At 44.8% G+C, this 8,731-nt stretch overlaps 1 pseudogene across 1 annotated transcript; it reads right to left on the bottom strand.

Annotated features, from left to right (window-relative positions):
* Positions 1-3,776: 3,776 nt before the first annotated feature.
* Positions 3,777-8,325, bottom strand: LOC123441606 (annotated as a pseudogene). Its single transcript, XR_006630447.1, has 9 exons — positions 7,587-8,325; positions 7,352-7,490; positions 7,205-7,276; positions 6,963-7,064; positions 6,777-6,857; positions 6,304-6,467; positions 5,935-6,203; positions 5,729-5,855; positions 3,777-4,112 (listed from the first exon to the last, which is right to left on the bottom strand). The product of XR_006630447.1 is annotated as a probable LRR receptor-like serine/threonine-protein kinase At5g59680 (transcript).
* Between the last annotated feature and the right edge of the window lie 406 nt (positions 8,326-8,731).

Genomic DNA, 8,731 nt, shown 5'->3' with positions numbered 1-8,731 from the left:
AAAATGTCCTTCTTCTCCACACTAGTAACAGTGCACGTGCAACGCACGTGTAATGAAATAAATTTCCTCATTCATCAGGTTGCCAACCGGTTTATATGGGATGAAAATAATGAATATCTAGAACCACATTGTATGACACATGCATGTGCTCATTCTTGGTTGAGGTAATCATCTTCCTTTCAGCAAATGCACAAGTAATATGTTAAGCCTAGCTAGAAATGAGATCGAGAAAAATAAAAAATACGGTACCCATGGTAGGGTCAGAGAATAGAAAACCATAAGAAAAATGTCAGTGAAAAACTAAACGGAAGAGTATAAAGTTAGTATACTTTCTTTTGGATTTCATCCAATTAATGAAAATGCATATAAATACTTAATTCGAACTTGGTGGAAGGCGGAAAAAATTATACAAATGGAGGGCAGCGAACCGAGGTAGAGCCGCACAGACACCACGTCGACCTTGGCCACACTGGATGATCACTATAAATCTAGACATGACAGTTTAACAATACGTACATAAAATAAAATTAATGGTGAGAAACCAACAGGGTCAATGCATATTAGATCAATGTAAAGTAGGCCGGATAAAATTATTCAGATGAAAAAACTAAATCGTTGGACTAATCACAGAGGCCTCCTTACCAAGGAAAGGATTCCGTCCTCCTTGTCAGTTTGAAGGAAGATTGCCTTTGAGCGGGTTGAGGGCGGCTGGGAATGGAGACATGCGTCATGGCTAGCACATGGAAACAACGCATGGAGGATGGCTGCTGGCTGGGCGACAGGCTCCACATCTAGCAGACCGAGACGATGCGCCAAGGGTCGCGGCTCGACGGCGTAGATAGGCAATGCGGCTAGCCCCTGGTGGCGAGCCTTTGTTGCTAACGCATCACACTGGATGAATCTCCACCTCCGTGTACATTGTTCACCTGCTGGCCCGGTCGTGATGCGCGCCTTGACGCATTGAACTTATGCGCTATGTCGAGCCCTGTCTGTTAGAGCGGCGAGCGGTTCCCAGCGGGGGCTAGCAGCGAGCGGTTCTCAGCGGGATCGATAGCGGGGTGACGACATAATATAAGACCCTTTTTCAATTTTCAACAAAATGCCAAACCTAGCACATACCGCTACATTTTCAAGATAATATGTGACATGAAATTGACAATTCGTCAAGGAGATGCAGTGGCAACCCTTGGATGTAAACAATTTTCTTAATCTGCAGGAACAAACTCTTTAATCAAATGTAGAAAGGGGCAGATGAATGAACACATAGCAAACAACAAACATGTAATCAGAGTTCTCTCCAATGTAGGTGGTGTAGGCCGGGGTTATTGATAGGATTATCTCCAACCAACTAATTATAAATTTATCAAATAAGAATATATCAGCGTGCATTTTGATATATCAGGTGGCATAAACTGTTTCTTATAATTATTTAATCAAATAATGAGCTTAAAAACAAGCTTCAGAAGAAGAAGAAAAATGCATCTTAGAACTGCGCCATGAACTTCCGAGTGTACTATTGTCATGCAATGAATTCCACCTTGAATCTAGCCATTAGACGCTGACCCTGAAGCTTTCCATACATATACACATCGGACAACACATCAAAATCATCGGAAAAATACTAAAACTTGAAAGTAAATGAAATCACAAGAGGACACATCGATTTTACCAATTTGATTGCATAGTATGTCTGGATTGCAATATATATAGTTCCGTTCCATTTGAAATACACATCCCGACATATAATTCTCGATTCTTACATATTTTTCTTGCCCATTGCATTCCCGTTTTATGTAATTATCGATTCTAGTACATATGCCCGTGCGATGCAACGGGTTAGAAAAAACACAAAACCTGCTCCGCGTGCCACTACATTACACACCACTTATATCCGACTAACAAACTTCAAAAATAAGGTTAGCCTCATCATATGTTGCAACAAGTTGAATTATTGCACTCTGGATCCTCAAGTAATGATGTCAAGGAGCCACCTTAAAACCCTTCGTCGGTGTCTACTCCAGCCCCATACGGTCATAGTATAGAAGAGTAGTACTAGCAAAATGTTCAGTCATTTATCTGTTGGCAGAACAATAGACGCTTGAGATACTTGATAGAACCAAATGGATACAACATAATTTTTTTCCAAACCAAGGTAATTTAATGCTCAACATTAGTACTACTCAACATGGTCTAAAAGTCAACATGTTACTGTTAAACATCATAACTCTATGGTGGTGCTTTCTCCCATACAAATGATCGATTTAAAGCACCGAGGGACTCTAGATTTTCTTTGGAAAACATAGGAGTAATAATCACGATGCATTAGAGATGGTGTACTTGTCCACATCCTTGTTGCTCCTCTCTTAAGCTATTTTAGCTAAACATATGGTGTGCAGATTGTTGCAGTATTAGATTCTAACCAGAGAGGAGTGTGGCGATCAATGTTGCAATGTAAGACAGTTGGCCAACAACGAGGTAATTCAAGGGTGGCTTTTAAAAGCATCCGGTTTGGAGATAAAAGATAACAATACAGTAGAGACATAATGAAATTCTCAAAACTGAAATGTACTGTAGTACACATATTTTTCCATACTGGGATTCAAATTTCTTTTCTTTTATGTGCAACCTCCATGACCACATGCCACCATATTCATCGGATGGTGATGGAGTTGGTTGCCTCCACAATTTAGGCAAAGCTTTATCTGTACATGTTTGAAACATAACTACTAAAAGCATGACACAGGGGGGCTTCAAATTTCCTGATGTTGTCCAAACAAAAGAGAGTATGCCAGAACTTGAAGGTTACTACTCAGAGTATAGTTACCTGGACAAGTTTATGTTCGAAAATCTGCAGCAAAGCATGAGTTACGGAGCTATTTACCTATGCAAGTTTATCTTTGAAACTCTTTAGTAAAGCATGAGTTATGGAGTCACTTGGAGCATACCCAGAAAAAACAAGAACCAGACTAAACAGGTACATAAATGACCACCATTCCAAAAACTAATTCTGAAGTCAAGTGGGCACATACTCATAACAATACAAAACAATGCATTCATAAATTCAATACAAATTTGTGTAGAAATGCATGCCAAACAAGATAGCATCCCACATCAAGGTATCGGAATGACACTACTAATTTTCCTTTATTTTCTGTCAAGCACTCACATGTGAGCGTGTAATGCCAGAAATGCGTTTATCATGAACAAGAGGTCGTTTTTGTTCTCTGCCCTACTAACAGCCCTATCCTACAAGACAATGATGAAAATAATTCAGAAAAAACCGAAAAGACATCATTTAATCAGTTTAAAAAACATAGCAAAATACAAGTGGTTGTCACAGAACAAGCAAAGTATGTGCATCACTTATTCTATGTTTTGTTTTTCACCAAATAGTTGTATTTATTTTGCTCCCTCTCTCTGAACCGTGCAAACTTTCTTCTACTCTTTCCATGTCTCCACCTGCACAAAGACATGAAAATTCTTCTAAATTGATCCAGGCAATATATTTAGTCAAAGAAATTTTGTGCAGGGACAACAGATTAATCTACATATCTTAGAAGAAATTATTTTCTATAGAAGAAATAACTTCAGCGACCATTCCCCTCGATTTAGAAGGAAACAAAAATTCAATATATCCGCAACATGAAAACGTCCCACATGAGAAAAATAGGTTAGACATAATTGGAAATGAATAATAATAATATAATATACTTGCATAGCAGTGACCTCCTCTTCCGCAATGTCCTCTCTGTCTAACTCATTTGCGGCCCGTGAAATGAAGCAGCTGATGGTGTCACTAATTAATTAACACAATGTATATACAATCAGTGTATGCAATCGCAGGAAGTTTGAATCTGAATGAATGATATATAGTACAGTAGCATCATAATTCAGACTAAAACAGTTAACAGGGAGATGAATGTTGGACAATGATTTGTATCCACCCACCCTCTTGATTTTGTGGGGACTATTTCTACAGGTTAGACACCATTCATCGCATCGGTGGGGTCTCGCCATGTGTAGGGAACATGCAGTACAAGCCGTCAAGCGAGTTCATCCTCTTGATACTCTTACCTAAGCTGAATTTATTCCTGATGTATGCCCGCTTTGTCCTGCCACCAAAATATAACCAAAATAAGAGAAATTCAGTATTAAAATAATTGATGCTCTCATCATGAAATCCACACGTGAAAACATAATAAAATGAAATGCTTACAGCAGCAACAAGAACACTCAGGGTCTTATAGGCTCTGTGCGCCAAGAGCAAGAGTATAAATAAATTCACACATACAACGAGTTTCCACAATAAAAAGCTGCCCTCGATGATTTTTATCAAGGGGTGTTTTGGCAATTAAAGAATCAGCACAACCTATACACGAGATTACAACAATAAGCAGTGCTACAAGTATTCATCTAGGCAAATTTCGCAAAAAAGTATTCATCTAGGTAAAATGCAAACATCAAACCATAAACCTGTATGCCACCGCCACTTGCCAGATTTCCACCAGCGGCATCCTCTGTCTACCTGCTCATCCCATGGTCTTACCACCTCCCGTTGTGCGTTGCGGACCAACCGGTCTCCCGTCAGTCCATTGCCACTCGTCGTTCGTTTGTGTGATGTGTGCTCCTCGGAGAGAGAGAGAGATTACCACAACACAACATGAAGAGAGAGAGAGAGGGTACCACAACGCAATAGGAAGAGACATAGAGAAAGCAAACCACCGTTTTGCTTTATTTCTCAGGCCACCACAAATCCTTCATTCCTAGCCATTTATGCTCTTGCGAGACATGGGAAGTGGCTGGAGGGTGCCGGTGGACCGTGTATTGGCAGTTCACGCAAGCGCCAGCCACCTGGAGAGTACTCGCCCTGTCACAGTGCTGGAGATCCTCCAAATCGCACACCTCGAGCAACTCCGGCCTGCCTGGGCTCGCAATCACCGCTGGCCACATCAATCAATCTCATTCGCATAGCGGAGGGATGCAGAGGTGCAAAGGCTGACCGCTCGGAGGAGGGAGGAATAAGGGGTGGGTGAGGACATGTGGAGAGAGAGGCTGTTCGTGAGATGAAGAGAAAGGGTCATGGGGTGAGAGATGGGAACGAGGGCGAGGGGAGCGGGGGAGATTGGATCGTGGGGTCATGGGGAGTTTAGAGCGGGATGGGGAGCACATGCAGCGATGGTTGACAGATCGGGACTTCGTTAGCAAAAGCGGAGAGATTTCTCTCGGCTTCTCGGGGGAGAACGGGGGCGACGGGGTCGGGGGTGATTGGATCGTGGGTTCGTGGGCTTCTGGTCGACCGAAGGGTGGTGGTTCGAGGTGTGATGTACTAATGGTTTTTCATTAAACTAATCGGATGGTTTATCGTCTGGTTTATGGATGGATTGAAAAAAATCGGTGGACTGGTGGAAAGGCTAGCGGTAGGAGGGGGATCGCTGGAGGTCGAACCATCACGACAGACGGCAGATCCCCCTTTAATAGTAGAGATGATGATGGCACTAACCATTTACTCAAATGGTTCGACGCCAAAAAAAAGGGTAGAGAAAGAGAGATAACTCAAATCATACGAAGTGAGCCTAGTTCCCTTGATTACATGGCTGAGAGACTGGGTATTGGAATCAATTCCTCATGGATATTAATTTAAGTTCATATTTATAATGTAAAGGTTTCCGCTAGAGTTTTACTGCGGATAAAAAACCCCACTAAATGCACAAAATCAATTAGTACACACCTCTGAGTTTGTCCTCCAGATTTCCTTCAGACATATGCTCGTAGACAAGCGCCATGTACTCCCCATCCTTGCAGTAACCAACCATTGACACAAGATTTTTATGGTGAATCTTTGTCAAGGTCTGAGCCTGAGCAAGAATAGAGTAATTGTTTACACACAGTTCCATACAAAACTTCCCTGAACCGGTGATGGTGAATGACACTTACCTCTGTGAGGAACTCTATAATGCCTTGACTGGAGGACTCAGACCGCAGCTTGACTGCTACCTGCGTGCCATCCGCCAAGAAGCCGTCGTACACGGAGCCGAATCCTCCCCGGCCGAGCACCGTCTTGAAGTTGTTCGTCATGACCTGCAGGTCCTTGTACGTGCACCGACGGTGGTCCAGCTGCAGCATGCTGTGAGTGTCGCCGTTCCGCCACTGCAAATGCACGCCACTGGCCTCGTTCTGTGGCTTCACACTGCCCTTTCTTGATCCTTCATCAGGTGATCAGTCAGACAGTGACAAGAAACTGTAAATATTGTCCAGTCTAGTGCTGCTTGCAGTTTCAGTTGATGTTTTGACCCCTTGTCTCACCTTGCTTTTTTCTCAATATGAGAAGAAGTAGCATTGCGAGTGCTCCTATCACCACAACTGCAAGTATTGGAACAACAATGTACACGGCAAGCATAAGTTTGCTCTTCTTTTTGGTGGGCTCGCAAGAGGAACCGTTGCTGCAAAGGTTTGGATTTTTGCCGTATCTAGCAAAAGGAAGAAAAGTTAAGTGATTTTGGCCAGGCATGTATGAAAGCAGTTGTCTTGTATCGCTTTGTTTTTCTTTTTTCCATGCTAGGGCATAGCTTTGGTCTTGCATGACTTCACTATTTGTTTGGCATGTTTATTGTGTATGTGTGCGTCAGTTGTATTCAACCTACATATGTAGAGGCTGGATGTGTACTCATTAGGTTTGTAGTTGCTGGATGCTTCATTTTAAGTTCCTAAAATTCACCCTTTGTCAAAAAAGTATGAAAGCAGTAACATGGGAACTAATGTAGATATGATCAGTTCACCTTAGAGTTAGGGAGCCATCTTGTATTCTCTTCATAAGCCCGGAGGGGATGGACCCATTAAGCTGGTTGCCAGTCAAATCTCTAAGGCACCAGACAACATTCATTAGCATTTAGCAAGTTCAAGTTGTAGAAGAATATTCAGACCAAAGCTGGAATTATGCAACAAAACCATTTGATATCGAAGACAATGTAATTGTGGAGTTCAAGATTCCTTAAAGCGGCACGAGGAATGGTAGTTCAGAAAGAGCATTAGGAATTGATCCTGTAAAGTTGTTGTATGACAAGTCCCTGAACAAACGACAAGCATACTATCATGAGCTAAACGGCTGGACCAAAATTTTCGTCGGTAGCCCCCAAGCGGTGAAAAAATGCCTCTTGGGAGCTAAACGGCTGGAGATGCCCTAATTTGAAATGAAGTTAATACTTACAAATACTTGATTGCTTTGAGGTTGGCGAAATGAGATTGTATGCTACCTCTCAAACCGCCAAATGAAATATTTCTGGAAAAACACACAGAAATTGTTGAGAGTTCAACACATTTCTCAAACGTGCCAGAAAATGAACTCGGGACATACAATCTTGTGATTCTGGGAGGCATGGACATGGCATAGCTGCAGTTCAACCCTTCCCAAACGAGAGTCTTGGGAGTGCATGGGTCACCCGCCCAGTTCTTCTTCACCTCATACTTTGCCTTGATCGCAGCCATGGCCACAACTGTCACAAAATTCAGTATAGCACAAGACAAAGAGATCAGTTACCAAATAATGTGCCTAATCACTGATACAGTGATACTGTGAGAACTCCAGTTACCATCCTTGGTGTCCGTTGCGACGTTGGCCGTGGAAACGACGGAGAAGAACTCGGCGGCGTTGATGGTCGGCAGCAGCGTGGAGTTTGCCGTCGCCTTGAGGGTGATGTTGTAGTGGCCGCCGAACCCCCGGTGGGCCTCGCTGTTGAAGAAGGCGTCGCAGATGAGGTGCTGCGGCGTGAAGGGGGCCTTGCTCCAGAGCTTGCCGTTGATGGCCATCTCGAACTGGCGCGCGGCGCCCCCGGCCACGACCTCCACCTCCGCGAAGTACACGATGCCGATGACCTCGGGGTCCGGGTAGGCGTGGTTCGGCGCCGCGTCCCACGACAGCTGGATGGTCCTTGATGACGCCGACCTGGAGCCGTTGCGCGGCGCGATGGCGGTCTGCATCACGGCGGACGGCGCGTTGAAGCGGAGGTCCGCCAGCTCCTTCACCTTCTCCGGCGTCGAGATCTCCGCCCACTCATTCGAGTCGATCTCGCTCCATGGGATCCACACGTGGTCGTACGGGTCCTCCGGGTACCTGACCAGCGCGGCGCCGCTGATGCCCAAGTTGCTCCGGTCGACGAGGACCAGCGCCTGCGTCGCGTTCGCCTGCGGGTACCGGGGGGAGGCGGGCGAGCAGGGCGAGGCGGGCGAGCGGGGCGACCAGGAGGAGGCGGGCGAGCGTGGCGAGCGGGGCGACCAGGAGGAGGCGGGCGAGCGTGGCGATCGGGATTGACCGGCAGAGTCGAGACCACGTGGGGTGGGCAATTAGCGCTAACAAAAATCGTTAATGACGTTTTTAGACCCTTGATGATATAATTAAACGGTCTAAATTAAGAGTTGGATCTGTCCTCTCGTGCTTTTACTCTCTCTATATATATATATATACTATTAAAAACATGAGAGGGCAGATCCAACTCATCATTTCAACCGTTTAATTCTATCATCAATGGTCAAAAAAGCATCGTTAACGAAACCCTCCGCTAATTCCATCGCTAACCAAACCTCTCGCTAGCGAAACCCCCACGCTCAATGCTGGGAACCGCTCCCACGCCTCCACTCTTGCGAACTCGGCTGCTCGGCCCGCTCGGCCGCCGCTCGCTCGCCCACTCGCCCGCAGCCTTGCCTCCGCCTCCGACCGCTGCCCCGCCTTCGACTTCGC

The sequence above is a fragment of the Hordeum vulgare genome, chromosome 3H (assembly GCF_904849725.1).
Source record: "Hordeum vulgare subsp. vulgare chromosome 3H, MorexV3_pseudomolecules_assembly, whole genome shotgun sequence".
In the NCBI taxonomy this organism is placed as follows: Eukaryota; Viridiplantae; Streptophyta; class Magnoliopsida; order Poales; family Poaceae; genus Hordeum; species Hordeum vulgare.
Note: the sequence above shows the minus strand (reverse complement) of the source record. Positions and strands in the feature narration are given on the sequence as shown.